Source organism: Amphiura filiformis, chromosome 1 (genome assembly GCF_039555335.1).
Source record: "Amphiura filiformis chromosome 1, Afil_fr2py, whole genome shotgun sequence".
NCBI classification, from domain to species: domain Eukaryota; kingdom Metazoa; phylum Echinodermata; class Ophiuroidea; order Amphilepidida; family Amphiuridae; genus Amphiura; species Amphiura filiformis.
This window is the reverse complement of record NC_092628.1, coordinates 24,682,796-24,704,967: the sequence shown is the minus strand read 5'-3', so window position 1 is coordinate 24,704,967 and position 22,172 is coordinate 24,682,796. Positions and strand designations below refer to the sequence as shown.

Genomic DNA, 22,172 nt, shown 5'->3' with positions numbered 1-22,172 from the left:
TGACCCATTCAGGTAACCCCTATTTGAAAGTCACACTCCCTGTGTGGAAGATTAAGGTCATGACTTACATAGGAGGTGTGTGGTGGATTTCAACTGGAATAGCTAGCCCATATTCTTGAAACTGCCAATGTTTCCAAATGATTTCAAAATGTAGTGTTTGTAATGTGTGCATTATTACGCTGGAGAGTTACAAAATGGAAAAAGGTCAACATGTCTGGATCTGGAGTTTTCCTCTAAACAAACCATGACCTAAGATTTGGCGAAATTTAATTGAGGTAGTCCTTAAAGTTTCGTAGTCTGGTATGTCTAAGATGTCGTGGGTTAGTCCATTCCAGTGTTGTATTGTCCATGGAAAAAAGCTATTTGCGTAGGTTGCTGAGTTGACTCTAAAAATGGGTGGTGTTGTCTGGTCATGTAGGTTGGTTGCTTTACACAAGGCATGTTCACCAGAAAGGAGTCCAAATCTTCCCATTAGCGACATATTGTAACCTCATCTAACCGCTCATTTTTCATAAAGATTACATTGAAAATTAATATTATGAAAGGCTATTGAATAATTTAAAATCTGTCATTTTCCTTTGCTATTATAAGTATTTTGTAGTAGTCTCAGTCCCAGCCGATTTGTGCTCCTTCATCACTAAACAAACCGTCTGGCGACAACCTCATAGTACGTCTTTTCTGATTGGCCAATCATCGTCATAAGAAAATGTTCTGATTGAGAATTGGCTGTCAATCAGTGATGGGCTTCAACGCGCGCTGCGGTTGAGTGACAGCTATGAGGTTACATAAATCCACACACTGTACGTGAGTACGCGCTGCGAGTCGCTGACATGAAAGGCGATATCAGACGATTGGCGCCTCAATGGCTGTTAAGCTAGCGTATATTTTGTGTTTGCGGTATCTACAAATAGTCAGGGGTCTACGATGTTTAGTGTCACCTACACAAGTCACGTCTATAGCCAATTGAAAATAGTTTTATTTGGAAATTCATTAACCAATCAGCGATCGTCATTTAGGGATTGTCGCCAGACGGTTTGTTTAGTGACGGAGGAACACAAACCGGATGGGACTGAGACAAATTTTGTAGATACTCTATGTCCATCAAATGTAACATATGAGTTGTGAGTATTTTCTTGTTCAATTTTGTCATACAGTAATGGATTCAGACAGTGACCGAGACAGCGAAGTGCTAGAATTTGGAAGCAGCGATAGTAGGGACAGTGTCCAATCTGTGCCACAGGTATCGGTGAGGGATATCCATGGCAACATTGGAGGAGATAAAGAGGATGCACAAACAAACAGAAGTAAGTGACTCTAGCACACATACCGCAGAATATGGTCATGTTGCGTATAGGGGTGGATGCTAAGTAAGGGGTGGGATCACGGACTCAAATACTGCGAGCATACTCAAAAGGGATTTTGCCAGTAAGATGAGTGATGTCGCCAGGTCTGAACGCTGTACCGGTGTCAGCTTAAAGAGCACAGGAATGGAATATTCCAATCTATGTATTATTAATCTATAAAGAGTAGCACAGCTAATAAGGAAAATATATTAAATGTGTCATACAGCACTCATATTATGATTTTTGTCTCTAAAGTTCTTGGTAGGCTCTTCGAATAGTCAATTTGTCAAAATTATCCAATGTGTACTCATTTGATTTTTTTTACAAAAATATGGGAAAAAGTGCCACATCCATGTACCAAAATTGACCCAGAAAAATTAATAATTCACAACCCGAAACCCCAATCAAATCCCACTCACCTGTTCCAAGTTGCTATGATGAATTGTGTCATTTATTTTGGCATAATATCCAGCGTTCGAAATTTTGGTTGTCCGTTCGCCCGGGACAACTAAAAAAGTCGCCGGACAACCAAATATACTGATTCGGTTGTCCGCCGGACAACCATAAATCTGTAGCCAAAACTCACCTTTGTACGAGTATCTTTTAGCCAATGTAAAATCATGCCTAAAGAAAAACTGGCTGTCAGCAAAAAACAAGGCAAAAAATCTGACCTCTGACCGTTGCTAAGTGATTGATGATATTATTATAAGTTTCAAGACACGAGGCAATTATAATGTGCATAAAAAATATTCAGATCAGATCAGTTTCAAAACACCCATTGTCTCTTTGGGGGATTTCCCTATGAGCTCATGAATAATTAATGAGGTATATTTCAATGGAGAAATTTGCGTACATATTAAAATCTTGACTTCTTGAAAACAATCATGAATTCTGATGGCCTTTAAGCATAAAATACGGCACAAACATGGATTTATTGATGATAAATAATAAATTGATGAACATACAACTTGTATTTTCTTGGATATATTTGATATTTTATTAGCAACAAGGTGAGTTTGGGGAAAGTGTGATGTGTGAATTTGGCAGCAGTGTATGTTTTTAAACTTGCAACTTTAAGCTTAAAAAGTTCATTAAAATTTCGGACAACCAAAAATATTTTCGGACAACCAAAAATTTTTTGAGTTTGTCCGGCGGACAACCTAAAAAAATTGCTTAATTCGAACACTGATAATATCATCTTCAGAATTAAGATTTATTGTTCTTGTCCTTAGCGTGCTGCCACTACATGTAGTATCTCTAGTTTTTATTTGTCTGCTGCCCTCATTTATTGAGAAATATTGCTGTTGATGATTACACAGCTAACAGGAGATGCAAGTTAATGTTAAATCAGGAACCAGGGAGGGGCCACTCGCATGCTATCATGTGTTGGCATCCTTGAGCAGCCCCACAAATTTCTAACTAAAAACAACACTGACCTATACTTACCCTTATCACAGACCTTTCTGAAAATCTTCTTAAAAAGGGGACCACAGACAACCATTTGGATAAAGGTTTTGTTACTCTGTGTGTGAAAAATGGGTGGTGAAATGGGGAAGAAAAAGGAGTTCAATATAGCACGCACTATCATTAAAATTCCTACCTTAAAAAAATTATTTGGTTTTTGTTACTGCGCTTGTCAATACTGCGCTCGTACCCATTTTTATATGATATGAAAGTAAGGGACTATTAAGACGTCCAGGAAAAGGAAAATGCCTGGCAGGCAATAGCATTCCAATGCTGTAGTGATGGTAAGTAATGTTTTATGCAAATAATATGATATTTAGGCTTACAAACATAACCTAAATGTACAAGTGAATGTTTCCATATTAACGTAGCTCTATTTAAATCGACTGATGCAGAAAAAAAGTCTAACTCCCGAATTCAGATTTATGCCTCCACCCCGGTTTTACATAAATAATGTTTGGCCCCAGTTCTAGGTCCCCATATGCATCTGCCCCTGGCAGAGGATGTGTGAGGTTCTGGGGGTGGTAAATCATTGGTTATTGATATAAAAATGCGTTTGCCATGGAGGTTCACCCATTTTTGTCATATTTTCCGCACTAGCGGAATTCTTGACCTTTTTGGCACTATAAACGATGTTATTTTGTGCGGAATAAAGATGTGATGCATTGTTATCAGTGAAATTCATAATTATAATTAATAATTAAGAGGGCAAAATAAGTAACATGTAGGAATGGATATATAGCGCTTTGCAATGAATATCTTCATAAACTATGCAGAACAACCAAAACCACGAGCGTTGGTACCGTTCCTACGAATGTCTGCTTGAGGATGACTACCCATTGGATTTGAGTGCTCAAAATGTTTGGCAACCCAGGTCATGAGCATTTCATTACTGTGTCAAAACGGTTCACTTTCGGTGACACTTGCAGTTGTTATAATCTTTGTTTTATCAGGGCATATTCATAGTCTGTGAAAGACATTCAAGATTATGTCAAAATTACCTTTGAACTTTTATGGAAAAAGGTTAACTTTTGCCTATGTAAAATTTGGCTTGACGTGTTGATGTTGACTGCAAATCACTATAATCTTCTTGTTGGCTGTTTGAAATAAAGGCAGGCTTTAAACTCTCTTGAAACTGCATAATTATACAACATCAACTTGAAGCTTATAGAATGAAATTTGTTTTGCATTTAACCTCAAGCAAAATAAATTTGAAATCTTTAAGGTACTGTAGAAGTGGTAATTTCACACTTTCACGTTTAAAGCAGCAACCAAGAAAATAACAATGCAATGTGCTATATGTGTATGAGTGTTACCACACGTTACATTATTTAACCTATTCCTATTCTATTTCCAGTAATGTTTAACCCTATTCTATTACCCCCTATCAATTTTGTGCCATATGGCACGAAATGGCTTAATATGCATGTAAAAAATTATTTACACAAATAAAGTCTTATCTTTGGAACAGTTTTGATAATTTATCACTTCTCTATCCACAAAACACCTTTTTTCCTAATATAACTACTACTAACACATCATAAAGTGGTTTAAAATGTTGGAAACCTGCATATTTTAACCATTTTTAGGCCAAATTTTGCCCTAAAATTAGCCCAAAAATGTCCATAAACTTTTAAAATATAGTCCAAAGTAAGTCGGATTTCTTTTTATTATATGTGACCGTCCACGGCAAATGAGCCGTAAATTCCTCCCCCGGTCAATTTTGTTTTATTTCGTGTTTAAAATATAAACATCATAAACTTAAAAATGGTATATCATTTGACTTCAAACGATATCCAGAAGCGGGGTTATGGTTTGTTAAACTTTGCTCCTTCAACAAAATTATAGCTTTTTACGTTTTTACATGTGTCTCTTTTTCCACATTGTTGGCAATAAATATCAAACAGTCATAATTGGCGGTCATTTCAAATCATCCCCAAGTCAACGAGGTTTAAGAAAGTTCTCTCATTGTTAATTGTTGGTTATGCATACCTGTACAAAATACAATGCCTGGTAACCCACCACTTGAACAGGATTTAGCAATATAAGCAAACAAAGACCAGAGCTATTAAAAGTTCTATAGCCATCTAAGGTAGAAGCTTATTATCCACTTCAACAATAGGATTATTGATTAGTTTTTGACTATCGAAATGAGACGGATGTCGGGCCAGCTTAAGTTACCAATGAATATGACCTTCGTACACATTTTACACCGTAACTTAGAATACAATTTAGGGAATTTACGGCTCATTTGTGCTGCCGGGTCACATATGTAGAAACACGGCAGTGTATTTAAAACTGCATAAAAATGCCACATTGATGTAGGGGAAAGTGGGGTAATCCCGGGCACCTTTCGTTAAGACTACACAGGTACAAGATTAAATAAAGTTCATCAGTGAAAATCATATCAATGCAAAGTAGGAGTAATGTTCTAACTAGTAACCAGTTTTTAATAACTCAACATCTATAGTTAATAAGTTATAATTAAAAAACAAAATTGAAAAAAATGATGGGATAATGCCGGACACGGGGTAATCCCGGACACATGATTGTTGCTAAGAGGGAAAGTGGAGTATAATGATAATCCCCTGAATGTATTAGGTACTTCTGTTACCTCAAGCATACAACTATGGGGGCTGTTGTTGTTGTCTATATTTTCGAAATAACAAGTGTCCGCATTACCCCATCTGTATAGAGACGCATGTGTGTCCGGGATTACCCTCACGGTCTCGATTTATTTTTCAGTGCTTGTTCTACTAGTCCATGTTTAAGATATCAGAATTCATACATCCAGCTAACAATCAAGTATCAAACATAATTTCCATCCATACTTCATCTGTGTCCCTTGTCGCATTAACTGTCACCCAGCTAATAAATCACTTTTCAGATAAAAAGTCAAAAATGACAATTTCAGATTTTTCGTAATTTTCACAAAGAAAGACGAGACCCAAAGCGCTGGTAGCAGTACATGTGAGGTACAACTTGAGGTAGCTAATACCCTAAGGTAGTATAATAGTGCCACCCTTCTCCGTTTAGCTGCAATCGACGTGTCCGGGATTCCCCACAGTCCGGCATTACCCCACTTTCCCCTACTCATACACTTCATAAATGTAAATCAAAATAATTTTTTCATCATATTTGGCTATGAGCTCATTAATTATTCATGAGCTAATTTGCATAAAATTTACATAATTAAATATTAATCTTGTTTTTCTTAAAGCTTAAAGTCCAAGCTTGTCAATGGTATGCCACTTATTGGGTTTTACCCAACCAATAACACTGCAACACAGTAGTTAATATGATACCTCCACACCACTCAAATATACCACTTTTGTGGGGGTAGTAGAATAGGGTTAAAAGTTCTAACGAATGTTTGATGACGTAAAATCCATAATATATTTCTAACAGATATTCTATGTAACATATTAGCGACTTTACGTCATCAAACATTTGTCAGAACTTAAACATTACTGGAAATAGAATGGGAATAGATTAAATAACGTAGATATATGACATCAAATATTCTACATCAAATACTCGGAGTCTGTAGTGGTCTTAATAGAGGCTGATCTATTATTAGACTTGGAGTCATTGTCCTTTATCTCAATTTAGCTCAAGATATAAATAATTTATTACTTTCATGAGTATAAGATGTTCATTTCACAGACTTGAAACATTGCTATATTTCAAGGAGATATAAGACCCTCGAATTAGCAAAATGGTATAGTACACGAGGAAAATCTTCTTCGGAAGCAATTACATTTACAGTTATTCTTGACCTCAGAAATCAATTCTAGAAACACCACCATTCTAATTGTGAAAAGATGATAATAATGAATTTTTTATTTAATTTAATTTTTAATTTGTTGCTTAGTAATAAATCTGTGGAGCAGAATGGGGTCTGATCAATGATATTTAATCCCATCTTTTTTCATATTAAAAAGTATTACCATGGCAACGCAAGCTCCATTCTAAGATTAATAAATATAATTTTACGTTTCGTACGTGTAACTGGATGTAAATTAATAATCTCATGATAGAGAAAATATCATGATAATTTTCTTTCTTTAACTTTCTCTGCATGTCAGGGCTGTAGCAAGCGGGCGGTTGGGGATGCCATGGCCGCCCCACTTTTTGACAAATTTCTTATGTTTTTCTTTATATCTTTATTTCAATTTGGGCATATATTTGTATTTTGGCCACTCCACATTTATGATAGCTGCCCCACATTTTTCAACCTTACTATACGGCCCTGCTGCATGTCATACCATAGGCTATTATGAGTGAACATATTTTTAGACAGAAATTATGCCAAGATTTTGAATAGGCCTATAAGAGAAGCTTGATATCAGGCCCATACGCAGGATTTCATTTGGGGGTGCTGAATTTGAAAAAGTGGACTTTTTTTCCAAGGGGAGGGGCGATTTTTGGACCTTTTTGCATGCTACGCTCGTAAATTCTGAAATTTTGGGACTTTTTGTAGACTTTTCCAAATTTGAGGGGGTGCATCGCACCCCCGCTCCCCCCTACGTACGGGCCTGCTTGATATGATGTTATAGATAGACATAATAAAAATTGGGGCAGCCATGAAACATCACTGTAACATACTTTGTTTAGAGCAGTCAAGTTAGCTCAATTGATAAGGCGTTCGACTATGGTGTAAGAGGTTGCGAGTTCGAACCCTGGTGGTGCCTAGTACGCTCTTGCGGAAAAATTCAGTTAGATTGAAATTCCCCTGGACAACAAACTTCCTGCCAATTGTCTTGTTGTAACCTTTACGAAAATCTGGTTTTTTTTGGCAAACTAAAAAAATATCAAAGATATTGTCAAAATCAACCTATTTTGTCAACTGGTCAAAAACAATGGCTGTTTTTTTTTTATACAGCTAAAATCCAAAAATCTGGGTCAGTCGGACCCGTATACAGGAATTTTTGTTGCTTCTAAAGTTCAAGAAGTCACATATTTTTAGATCACTGATTATTGTTCCATTATTGGTAGCATTATGCATCATTTGACATAAAACAGTTAACTATACCATGGTCTTACTGACGTCAATCAGTCCACTGCACAAAAACAATGCATAAAGGTATAGCTCTAGTTCGAGGTATGACAGCAGAAGCAGTGGCGTAGCTGGGATTTTTTCCAGGGGGGGGCAAGCCTGTATGGGGCAGGGGCCCAAATTCACCAAATTTCCCTGCACTTGGGGGGGGGGGCCCAAATAGACAATTTTGCTAGGCTTATTGATAATAATCGTATGGTATTGCATATCGTATGAATTCCCCATCTCTCTTCCTCTCTTTTTTTCCTCTTTCTCCCTCCTTTTTCCTCTTTCCTTGCACTAGGTATTTTTGTTGCTTCTAAAGTTCAAGAAGTCACATATTTTTAGATCACCGATTAATGTTCCATTAGTGGTAGCATATGCATTATTTGACATAAAACATAAGCCTTCAGTTAACTATACCATGGTCTTACTGACGTCAATCAGTCCACTGCACAAAAACAATGCATAAAGGTATAGCTCTAGTTAAAGGTATGACAGCAGAAGTGCTGCTAGTCAAGTGATAAGGCCAATTTATCCTGATTTCAGGATTTTTTTGTCTTCCCTTCCCTGTACAAAAGTATAGGAAACTTGTGATTTTCAGGAATGTTACTGGTGTTTCAGGATATCGAATTGCATTCTGAATACGAGGAATGTCCTTCTGACATCAAGTAATTTTAATTTTTTAAATTGGCGGTATAAAACACATTTGATAGCAAATTATTAAAATGTATATTTTTTATTCTTCATATTTAACAGTCGAAGTAAAATTTATAAATATACTGATATCATGTGATATGTACTTAAAAAAGTGTATCTAGCTGGGAGGAAAAGCCGCTGATCGTTTGACAATTTTGACCTTTCGTATTGAAGATACACATTTTTTGCATCAAACTTTTTTAAGTCTTTTGGGAAAAAATGTATAAAAAGTCAAAATTTTCAAATGATCACCGGCTTTATATCCCAGCTACATACACTTTCAATAAATATCATTAGATTTATGAATTTTACTTCAAGGACCCCTTGCCCATCAGTTTATCAATTTTTCACCGAAATCAGACAAAAAATGTCAAAGGTTATTTTGAGGTCATTCATGATCATCTACGGTCAAATCACCACAGGCTGCTGCAAGTTTATGAAATTTAGTGAGAACGATCACCGTATATGCGCATCAAGGTTGAGTCATTGCGGCCAACGTTTTGCATCGAGAACTACGGTCAAGAACCGCAAAATTCTAGTTCAGAATGACACTATGAAGAAAAAGTACAAAGATACCCATTACAAAATCATTCATATCATGAAAATTATTCAATTTGTAGACAGAAAGTTGACGAAACACACATACTTTAACTGGATCTCAAAAGATGCACTCCCGTGAAATATATAACATAAAATAAAACAAGCGAAGGCGGAAACAGTTGTACAGCAAATTTTCGGTACTAGGCGTACCTTCTTCAGGCTTTATGTAATAAAGCCTGAAGAAGGTACGCCCAGTACCGAAAATTTGCTGTACAACTGTTTCCCGTCTTCGTTTGTTTTATTTTATGAAAATTATTCAGTATGCATATGGTTTTGTGATCGTGATTTATTTTTGGGTGTGTTTTTTCTGTATTAGCAGCTGCAAGCATAAAGTAGATATGCTTCTATATCTTGATATAGTAAAAGATACTAGATTCTTCACTTATTTACTTTCTAAATTTGTAATTTCCATGTATTTTGTCATGAATAGGTAAAAATCAATACTATTTGTGTAGCCATTGATTCATAACAAGTTCAAGTGATGCAATTCAATTCCAATTATTGTAGTGAGAAAATTTTGCGGAACATTAACTTTTGCGCACAACTCGGCTACCGCAAAAAAATGGACAAATGTGTTTTTTATGCATAGGATTATGTACAAAAACTCAAAATTGGTAATTAATGCTATACATGCTGACCATGCTGACTTTTTAAATGTAAATATCCAAGTTTTGAGATCTTTTCTCAAAATATCAAGCTATCTCAAGAACCACTGAAGCAGTACTTGGCTTGTTTGTACTCATTTTAATACATTATTCATGCTGATTCCAAATATGGTCATGAAAATATACAATTCTGAAATTTTTTGAATTTTTAAAAATATTTAAATTTTTTTAAAAACTTGTCGTCTGCAGTCAACACTGAATGGTTAAGAACAAGTAGTTCAAAATCGGCAAATTGCAAAAAATACACACGCAAAAATGAGCACTTTGACAGTATATTATAACCGAATCAATTGATTGTACAAAATACTTGCAGGCAAGGTGTAGAAAGTGTTGGGCTATCAATATTTGATACGGGTTAAGAACAAATAGTTCAAAATCGGCAAACCACAAAAAATTACACACATAAAAATGAGCACTTTGACAGTACATTATAAACGTATTGATTGGTTGTACAAAATACTTGAAGTCAAGGTGTAGTTAAGTGTTGTGGCTATCAATATTTGATTTATTATAAAAATCAATGAACTACATAAGAGGACATAATTTGTTTTCAATTTGAAAAGAACTGGGGTTGAATAATGAGTGATGTAAACATATTGGGGGTTTTAATGCAAGATGGCTGCATCTACAATAGCTGCTAGGTGTCATATAATATACAATATAAAATCCAGAAATTTTCATATCCCTAAGTTCACGGACCCTAAATTTAAAACAAGTGGCTTAAATTTTACCTGGCAATTACTATGCTATCTTCAGTAGATAGCAGATATTTTTGCCTAGTTAATTATTCTGCTAACCATAGTAAAAACTATGCTATCTACAGTAGATAGCAGATATTTTCTGGATCTGGATCTGGATCATTTATACTCCAATTAAGCAGTGAATTCTGCATCACACTAAAGTTGACTGACCAAGACCGCTAGACTGATTGGTTGGGAGCATGAAGTTTAAAGTCTGGATTGTCCTTTGGAGTCAGGTGATTGATGAGTCTTGTTTTGAATGTCGTCAGAGTAGGTGCGTCCAAGGCGTCGTGTGGGAGGTCGTTCCATTGCTTCGTAGTCGAGGGAATCATAAATGCGGGATCTGGTAGACAAACGTTGAAAAGAAAGAGCATGAGTCCGTTTAAGTGTGCGTTGGCGCTTAACAAGGTGATTTCTCCAGTCTATGTTGACGAGGTCGTGAGTAATTTTGAACATCATTGAGAGACGGGTGATTGTACGACGAGTGTTGAGGTCCGTCCATTCTAAGTTGTTTAACATGCTGGTAACACTGGACTCCCTCGAATAATCATTCATGCACATCCTGGCTGCTGAATGTTGAATCATGTTTATGCATATCTTGTTTGGTAATTGGGTGCCACGAGGCAGAGCCATATTCCATTTTGAGTTGGACCAGCGAAAGGTATAATTTGGACTTGACATCTTGTGTACAGGACCTAAAGTTTCTGCGGATCACCCCTAGTACCCTTTTGCAGCTGTTAGTGACATTGTTTAAATGTGTTTACTCCATTTCATGTCGTTGCTGAATGTAATACCTAAATATGAGTGAGAATCAGTAGTATTGAGGGTGTTGCCACATAATATGGTGTTGCAATATGGGATTTTTTGCTTGTGAAATGCATAGTTTACCACTTGTCTGTGTTGAAATTCATTTTCCATGATGAGCCCCAGTTTGAAAGGGCGTCTAAGTCCTTCTGGAAAAAAACCCGGGTCGGCAGCATTTTTTATTTCTCTGTAAACCAGTGTGTCGTCAGCGAAAAGATGAGTCTTAGTACCTTTGGAGATGCAGTCAGGCATGTCATTAATATATACCAAAAAACACAATGGACCAACCACAGTCCCCTGTGGCACACCAGATGTCACATCCAAGGCAGAAGATAGCTTTCCTTCCAAGATGACTCTTTGTTTACGTTGAGTGAGAAAATTTTGTAACCATCTGTGAATGTTTCCTGTGATCCCATAATGATTAAGTTTCTGGAGGAGGCGTTGATGAGACACACGGTTGAATGCCTTTGAAAAATCAAGGAGGACTGCGTCGACCTGTTTGTTGTTATTCAAGGATAAAGCCAAGTCATTAGTAGCTAAGACCAACTGCGTGTCACAACCTCTTCTCTTCCTGAATCCATGTTGGGAGTCATGAAGAATCTTATGGTTATCTAGATGACCCATAATATGGCTGGTGATGATGTGTTCCATCAGTTTACAGCAAATAGATGTTAAAGCTATAGGCCTGTAGTTGCTAGGAGCATTTCTACTACCTTTTTGTGGATGGGTGAAATATGAGGCATATGCCAGTCAGATGGTAAGTCACCGGTGAGAAGACTTTGGTTAAACAATTCAGATAGGATTGGTGCAAGTTCCTCGGCACATTCCTTTAGGATCCTAGCTGGGCTCTGGTCAGGTCCTGTCACCTTTTTTGACTCCAATTTAGAAAGCAAATCATTGACACCCTCAGCTGAGATGATGAGAGGAGGTATATCTGGCGCAGGATCACCTTCCATTCCTGGGATGTGACCAGTGTCATCACAAGTATATTGCCTATTTAATTATTCTGATAACCATAGACTAATAACTATGCTATCTTCAGAAGATAGCAGATATTTTTGCCTATTTAATTATTCTGCTAACCATAGTGTTTACTATGCTATTTTCAGTAGATAGCAGATATTTGCCCTTGAATTATTCTGCTAACCATAGTAATTACTATGCTATCTTCAGTAGATAGCAGATATTTTTGCCTATTAAATTATTTTGCTAACCATAGTAATAACTATGCTATCTTCAGTAGATAGCAGATATTTTTGCCTATTTAATTATTCTGCTAACCATAGTATTTACTATGCTATTTTCAGCAGATAGCCGATATTTGCCCTTGAATTATTCTGCTAACCATAGTAATTACTATGCTATCTTCAGTAGATAGCAGATATTTGCCTGTAATTATTCTGCTAACCATAGTAATTATTATATGCTACATAGCAGAGATATTTCCCCATTTAATTATTCTGCTAACCATAGTAATTACTATGCTATCTTCAGTAGATAGCAGATAGATTTGCCTATTTTATTATTCTGCTAACCGTAATAATAACTATGCTATCTTCAGTAGATAGCAGATATTTGCCCGTTAAATTATTCTGCTAACCATAGTAATTACTATGCTTTGTTTACTTAGTAGATAGCAGATATTGCCCAATTCATTTGTTGGTTATTCGGGGGGAAATCAGTCATTCCGCTCGTTTACACTCCTAATCAGACTCCATTCGGGGAACTGAACAACCTGCCCCCCCCCACTTTCAATGTGCTGCGCACGCCACTGGCCCAATTAATTATTCTACATGCATAGCAATTACTATGCTATCTTCAGTATAGTAGATAGCAAATGTATTTGCCTATTTAACTATTCTGCAAACCATAGTAATTACTATGCTATCTTCAGTAGATAGCAGATATTGCCTGTTTAATTATTCAACATAGTAATTACTATTTTATCTTCGGTAGATAGCAGATATTGCCTGATTAATTATTCTACATGGTAATTACTATGCTATCTTCAGTAGATAGCATATTTTAGAAATTGAGTTCATAATGGTTATTGAAGCATGAGCTGGTGAGGTTGAATCACAGAATTAGAGAAGGGAAGTGGGTCTCCCTATACCGCCATGTACAATCGTGCCATCAGCTATGGGGAGAAAATTGGGGGTATTCGGGTCCTTGCCGATGGTGCGCGGAGACGAACGAAAACAATTCTGCATCTCATCTGAAGTGTCTTGGTATTTGCGTGTAGGTTGCATCAAGTGCGTCTCTCAAATGCGCCCTTCATCCATGTCGCGCTTGCATGACAACGAATACCTCGAGTGCATTCCGAGGGAAACCGAATACCCCAAATTTTTGCTCCATGTCTGTATCAAGATGGCGGCCAAGTCCCGATTCTCTGTCTTTAATTCTGTGGGTTGAATTCACTCTACTCTGAAGTTGTCAAGCTTTCATCAGGTGTGGCTGTGACTTCATTGGGGATCACTGATTCAATATGTTTATATTGAGCACCTGACATCACCACGCTTTTATTCCCCTGCATGTTTAATCCTCTTACTGTCAACCATTTTTGCTGCACTGCAAAAGCAGGTTAACGATTCACTACCCACATAGGCCTACACACTTAAAACTACGGGGTCAAAAAATGACCCAATTGGGGTCATTTTTGACCCCAGCATAGTTATCAACTAAACACCATACTACGGACGGGGTCAGTTTGACCCCAGTGGTCGGGGTTATTGCAATGACTACGTATTTGGGTCAAATAGTAACCCCATTGGGGTCAAATGAAAAAGGGTTGCTTTATTTGGGTTACTCAATATTGACCCCATTGGCTGTGGTCATTTCAATGACAACGTATTTTGGTCAAAATGTAACCCAATTGGGGTTAAAATTTCGGGGTCAAATGAAAAAGGGTTGCCTTATTTGGGTTACTCAATATTGACCCCATTGGCTGTGGTCATTTCAATGACCACGTATTTTGGTCAAAATGTAACCCCATTGAGGTCAAAATATAACCACATTTCGGGGTCAAATGAAATGACCCATTTGAAAGGGTTGCTTATAATAGGGGTTGTTTGGATTTTTTTAGTATGGTCATGATGCGATGGATGGTCATGCTGGTCCCACCAGGACATAAGTGTGTCTCTGCACAGAGCAAGCATTACATAAACAGCAAATTTATACATAATGCATATGTGTATCACACTCACATGCAGCCATCATCGCCTCATGACAGTTCACGCAGTATAAGCTTACATGATGTAAGCTTATCAACAACTGCAGCCAAGACACCCGGCCACGACAGCATGAAATTGGTATGAATCTGCGTGCATAGACAAGGGTCTATGGCTATAGTGCAGCCTTGCAGTCCCACTTTTAAGTAACTTTTCATATTCCATCATGCAGACAACATGACACGACAATCCGCTGACAATCAGAACAAATATGGCGCTGATGTGACGTCAATTAGCTTTATTTGATAACCAAAAAACATCAATTGCAGCTCATGTTTAAACTGATTTATGAATTGAGATTTTCAAAGCTGAAGATTGAAACTGATATCAATGCGCGACGGTATCGGCAAAATGATCACGAAGTTTTTGACTACGTTCGTCTTGGCTAAAAGAGTGACCTCGTGAATGTGGTCAAATTAAAACAGTACAACCCCCTTGCGGGGTCAAAACAGCCCCAAACGTGGTCAATTCAAAATGACCACGGAAAATATAACCCCGTAGTTTTACGAAGTTTTTGACCACGTTCGTCGTGGTTAAGATGACCTCGTGAATGTGGTCAAATTTAAACAGTACAACCCCCTTACGTGGTCAAAACAACCCCAAACGTGGTCAATTCAAAATGACCACGGAAAATATAACCCTGTAGTTTTTAGTGTGTATTAAGCGCTCCACAGACTCGAGTATTAGGCGTACAATATTGTATGTAACATATCTCGTTATTTAATCTATTGCCATTCTATTTCCAGTAATGTTTAAGTTCTAACAAATGTTTGATGACGAAAAATCGATAATATGTTACATATAATATCTAGCAGAAATATATTATCGATTTTACGTCATCAAACATTCGTTAGAACTTAAACATTACTGGAAATAGAATGGCAATAGATTAAACAACGAGATATGTTACATACAATATTTTACGTGCAATAAAAAGTCTGAATACTGCTTTATTGGGGAGGGTTGAAGTGAATAAAAACTTTTTTGTGACCTTGAAGCTGCTTAAGGTTAAATTTGAATTGTGCATGCTGTATAATTTGTAGCTTGTTACAGTTTGAGTAACTTCCGGTGTCACCCACTATATAGTCACCAGTACTGTTTCTACTGGGTACATTGCTGTGAACATCTCAAAAGGTGGTTGACGGTGAGGTTACCCAACACCACAGAGGACTACAGAGTGCGTACCACCAGTCAAAGTCTCCGCCTCATCCGATAATGAGGGCCGATTGTTCCATGAAATGCGCCAGGCAAGACTGCTAGGCAATTACCGCATATTTTCACGGTCTATCGCGTAATCGCGAAAGCACGCAATGCTCTATCGCGTATACGCTAAGGCACGCAGCGCTGGCGTGATTGTTAGACACGGCACAATCGAACAATCGGCCCTCATGAATATGCGAGAACTTACACCATATAATACACGGGGACTTAAACTGGTGGTACTTTCTCTGTTTATCTCTTTCCTCTATGCCAACACCATCCTTCACCCGATATGTTTCTACTGGGGCCGCTTCGCTTCCGCATTACCTTGCATCATCCATCAACCTGGTGCTTAGTAGAAACACCCTGATAGTGTCTTCTCATGTTAAATCACTAAAATTCAGTATGTCCATAAAAACACATCAAAAAAAGAAAGTCGCCACTAGTTTGAGTGGTCAAAACTTTGAGCACATTCAATTAAAAGAAATAAAATTGAAACATTTGGAGAATTTTATTAGCCTCATTATGATACCACAATTTGTGTAAAACAAACTCGGAATGATCTTGAAATTCACAATTGAATGAAATTTGGTACATCATTGTTAACTGCGTGAAAGGATACGTTTAAATCCGTGTTACCCATGATTTCCAAAATCTACAAAATCAACAAATTTTGCACAAAATTGCTTCAAAAAGTGGAAATTTGTGTGATTTGGGCGCAAACTGGGGGTGGGGTGGTGCAAGAAAAATATTTTGGCCCTCTTGCCCCCGGTAGCGCCACCACTGATAAAACACGCTTGTTGACAGCCGCTCAAGTAAGTGGAACATATGCTAGGATGTGTAATTTAAAGCCATATTATAACATTTGCTGAGGAAGACGCCCTCACTGAATTTTTAAAATTCCTTTTTTACGATTAAATTGTACTTTATTAAACCAATATACCCTGCAAAAGTCAAGACTCTAAGTGCTGTTGTTTGGTCAAAATCCGTGATTTTGAATTAAAGGCTGATTCAGCGCTTTATTATTACGATGGAATTATTAGTCGAACGCATACACGATGTTCATAACACACAGTACGTCACGGCGTGCAGGACGGTGATATATACATCAAAGGGTCGTACCACAACATGACCGAAGGAGTGGTACGTATTGGCTTATGTGCGCTGGTAGTAAATTCAATTTTCTTTGCTTTGCCGTAGTTGTTCGGCTCAAAAATAAAAGGGATATATCTGACAGTAAAAGCTAACATTTTATGGCAAAAGAAATGCTAATCTATTTTGTTTGAAAATGTTATAATATTGCTTTAACACATAATTGTTTAGAATTTGGAACTCTTCAAATAGCACCAAATTTTTTTGATTCATTAATTTATCCATCATTCCAACTTATAATTGGTATCATAATCACATTGATTTTATTGCTTTTAATTATTTTTATTTTAAGTTACATTGTATGAAGGCTCAAACTAGTTGGCACTTTCTTTTGTTGAAGTGTTTTAGGATTTTGCATATTATCCAATGTCTGGCGCCGTTTCCAGATTATGTGACTGATATCAAATTCTATATATCATGAAACATTGATAATACATGAATAAAAGCTGATTTTTAAGTAAGTATTGCGTAGGCATAATGAAGTCAGCATGCTGTCTGAACGATGTTTGTGATTTTCCTCTGGTTTATTGCCCAGTTATCATTATTGTTTCCACCCATGCATGCTGCACAGACCAAGTCACTTAATCATTTGCAAATCTTCATTCGCACATAACCTTTTGAGTTGGCAAGTTTGTAGCAGCGGGATTTATCGGTTGAGATTTATGTAACATTGGCGCGTAACACATCTAGTAGTGGCAGCCGCATTGTTGACCAGAAATACACTATTGTTGATGGATGGATGGATGCCTACAGAGCTTGTAGGAAAGCTGTTCATAGTCATAGTCATTTGTTACTACGACAACAATGCACAGTCAGTTCGACAGATACAATTTAACAAAATAGTGCCACCGCTTGTTCTTGAACGGAATACTTGATTAGTTAAACACCGCTGGTATTTGCTAAGATATCTTATTGATATGTGTGCCAGCATGGAAAAGTCAGTCTACGTTTTAATGGAATAATATAGGAATATATTTTCAGTTACATTTTGTAGTTACTGTTGTGTAGTGTTGGCACAAGGAAATATAGCGATGCATCGAAGACTTTTCCGGCAAGGTAAATAAATAAATGATTAATTGATTGTTGTATGATATTTTTGATTGCTTTTTGTGGCGCCCTCTACGGAGGGGCCACAATATAGGCATGTACTTTGTGAAAAGCTTCTATTTCACTCTTGCTAGATTCACTTCGCAATTGTTTTGCTAAAATTATGCCCATATGCCCAACTCAGAAATAAAACCACAATTTGCTTGGATTTTATTTTATTATTGTTTTCTGATATGCACAGGATAAAATGGTGAGCGTATATACTTTGTTTAAAATACAAAATTAGGATTTATAAAAACACCAAATAAATCCTGACCTTTGTATGCGTTCAACCAGTTTACCGTGTGCCTTAGAACCCGATAGACGGTGACATTTGACCATACACTATGCTCATCTATCATGGGAACAGTTCTTAAACCCTAATACATTTGTACATTCATCCTTTGTACACAAACTCATACTCTGCAACTTGAGGTCAAATTTTGCACTATGATTATGTAATTGAGGTTATTGGACTATGCCATTGGGATGAGACTCTTGTGGTCCATAGTGATAAGATCTTAAACTGATGGCTTTTGTTTGCTAATTACCATAGAATCTAGCTACTACCTCCATGATTGGATTAAGTAAATAACTAAATCCTGTTATCTACCCAGCAATGTTTGCTTAACAAACTGTAGTGTAGGCCTACTAAATATGACAGAAAAGGCAAACCGAGACAGAAATTTAGAGTTTTAAATTAGAGAGTTGTTATATTTGGATTGTCAGAACACCTTCCCCAATCAAACACATTTCTCTTGCATTTGATCATCTTCTACTCTTCCCTAGAAAAATCATTATAATACCAAATCTACACACCATGGAATTCACCATATCACGTCGAAGTTCACATTGGGCGCCACATTCCTTTTTTAAAGGAATTTTTATTTTCTGCTTGTAAATGATATTAAAATTTATTCATTAGGTTTGTTTTTATATTGATCAATTTAATTATTTTGATTGGCCAAGTTTAAATTTTAATTCATTTGACCATGAGGTTAGTTTTTGATTGAGAGTATGGTAACTCAACAAAAGAGCTCAAGTTCATATCAGCCTGGCACCAGATATTATTTGGGGGGGGGGGGGGGGGGGGTGGAGGGGGGGCAATAGGAATTTTATGAGGCAATGACAATTTTCTGTAAAATGGCCTCTTTCCTCCATGTGTAGGGGTAGGGGTGTGCCCGGGGGTACTCAGTACAAATGACCATACTGGGACGTGCCGCAAATATGGGTAGCATTTTCAGCCTTCTGGTATATCAATGACCCTTTTTCAAAGCCTATTTTGGTGTATGAATGGGTCCTTTTTCAAAATTTTCTCAATTTTTTAGGAAAACAGCCCAATTTTTCCTTAATCTAGCTAAAATTTTCCAAATTTTCCCAAAATTTTGGGAAAATTTGTAAAAACTAAGACAATTTTGGGTAAATTCGCCGAAAATTTTGACTTTTGGTATATAAATGGGTCCAAATTTCTTGAAAAATTGGTATATTTATGGGTCTACTTCCAAAATCTCAGCGGCATGTCCCTACCAAAACCAAACTTGAGTACCCCCCCGGGGGGTGTGCATGTGCGTGCTAAAATTGTTAGCCCTTGTCGCTGTTTGATAATATCTCTTACATGCTTAGATGAATTTCAATGGGATTTAATCACAATGACCCGGGACAATGACCCTTGGGTACATTGACACGTGTAATGTCAACAGACATGAGGTCAAAGTTTGTCTAGGGGTCATTTGAGGTCGTTTCACAAATAATGTTCAAGTTGATGGATTTTTATGATACTTGCATAGAAGGGGCCTCAAGGAAGAACAGATGATTAATTGTGTTTTCAACTGATTGAGTGTCCCAGGTTAAAGAAGAAATAAAACAAACAAACAAATGATCTTTTGTTCAGGGGCAATGTAGGGTGGTATGAAATCTGGGTCAAATGTCATTTAGGGGTCAAGTGAGGTCATCGGTGGCCTTTGGCACCAAAGATAAATATGTTGTAATATCTCCCACATGTTTTGTTAGAATTGGTTTGCGACTGTGCAAAACAATATATTTAACCAAGGCTATAGCTCGAACACAAATTTAATTTAATAATGACCTTGTGTGTGCAACCAGGTGTGAACTGGATTTTCAGTGCATAATAAGAATAAATGGTCAGAGCAAAAAGGAATGGATATTCTATAACAAAAATGCTTGTAAAAAATATTACTACTTCATAGTGTTGATGTTTCTCGTGGATATTTCACATCCCTAATGAGGATGCTTTCTGAACTGGCAGCTGATCTTGGTCTTGATTTATTGAGTTATATTATACTTCCTATCAGTGGTAGAACCACTGGATGAACATGGAGGGCTTTCCTCAGAACAATTTCCCCCATATGCCCCCCCCCCCATAAAAAAATCCCAAATAGCAAAATAAAATCCATTTTTTTTTGGAATTTTACCCAAAATTAATACACTTTTTCCCCATTTTGCTGCTACTGCTACTTGTGATGTGATCAAGCAAAGCGAGTCATTTGTGGAGTAAAATCAAAATTCAGGTTTAAATTTAAAATTTGATGGTATGTGCCAATCATTATATTAGAGCTTTATTTCTATGAAAACTCCGTCGCCATTGTACTTTTATTGTGGTATGGTAATTTTACAGTTACTCAGAAAAATAAAATACGAAGGAAGTTTGGCTATATCTCAAAATAAATATTAGCAACAAACAACTTGTTTTAGCTTGATCGCATCACATTTGCATACAAAACATTTGGGATTTGTGCGAATATTGGTCTTTTTGGTCACTTGTCCATATTTTTATCAATTTTACATTTGTAGCATGTAAATGTCACGCCTAGCAGTTAGCACACAAAATTAAATGATTTAGGTTAAAAAATTATTTTATGTGTTTTTTGTGCATAGCGCAGAACATTTTACAAAGGAGACCCATGTATAATGATCTTTTTCTTCCAAACATGAGACACATGTATCGCATTGATACACATTTAAAATAGACCTAGGAAAAAAAACCCAAGGAAATCACATAAAAACACAAACTTGCATGAAATTTCCAAAATTGTGGCAAAATTGCCACAAATTTTGAAGAAAAAAAAATTTGCCAAAAGTCAGCAAAAAATTCTAAAATTGCCAAAAATATTCTTAAATCTCCAAAATTTGTATAAAATGGTCATAAAAATTCTAAAATCTGCAATAAAATGTAGAATCATAGGAATATTTAAAATTCACAATTGTTTGAGTAATATCAAATAAAAGTGCCACAAAACTTCTAAAATTAGGCTACAGCAAAAATTAAGAGTACATAATTGTTTTTAAATAACAAGAAATGTTTTTAACCTCTCCGAAACATGACAATTAGTAAAAATAATTACAAATATTTATTTTGAAAAAGCCAAAGATTATGGCGATATCGCACTTTCCCGCTAGTGATATTGGGCCTATGGATCTCTTCTCGTGTGTAGATTGCCCCCATTTACTACAAATGTATAGCACACGTAATGTAGGGCACATTAATACTACTTTTATGCTTTTCACCATGACTGCTTCATAATGTTAGACAAGTATTAAATGATGTCATCTGATTTACACATAACATGCACAATGCAGACCCCAATGCAAACCCTATTTACACACAATGCAAACCCCATTAAAGCAATATCGTAATATTTTCAAGAAAAATAGATTTTTGTTTGTTTTCATGAGATGTTAGTTTTCACTATCAGATATATGCCCTTAAACTTTTGAGTCTAACAAATGAGGTAAACAAAGAAAATCATTGCTGCTCCTATTTCAGCAATGCAACAAATATGTGCATCGATCGTTAATGAGCTCAATCTGCTCAATGTATTATTTATATCCCATACATACACATGTGCAACAAGGTATTTCAAGACATTTTGATGATACAAATTAAATCTTATGTTCTTATTTTATCATAAATGATTTTAAAACATTTTTTTAGTCGTAAAATTAAATTCTCAAACAAAAACAATAATTAATGGAATTAACAAATTGATTCCATAATGAAATTTTCCAACTTTGTCTTGGTTTTGCAGGTTTACGCATATCAGGATTAAAAGAAAGGTATATAGGCCAAAACGAATAGATAGAAGATAATACAGGGATTACAAAAAGTAGAAAGCAGAAAAAAAAGAAGACATACG

General features: G+C 36.4%; 1 long non-coding RNA gene across 1 annotated transcript in view; it reads left to right on the top strand.

Moving 5' to 3' along the window:
- LOC140135934 (uncharacterized) overlaps positions 1-22,172 on the top strand; it is a 31,708-nt gene that overhangs the window by 1,043 nt on the left and 8,493 nt on the right. The window contains exon 2 of the long non-coding RNA XR_011856592.1: positions 1,155-1,304. This is a non-coding gene — a long non-coding RNA (uncharacterized lncRNA). The remainder of the gene's footprint in view (positions 1-1,154; positions 1,305-22,172) is intronic.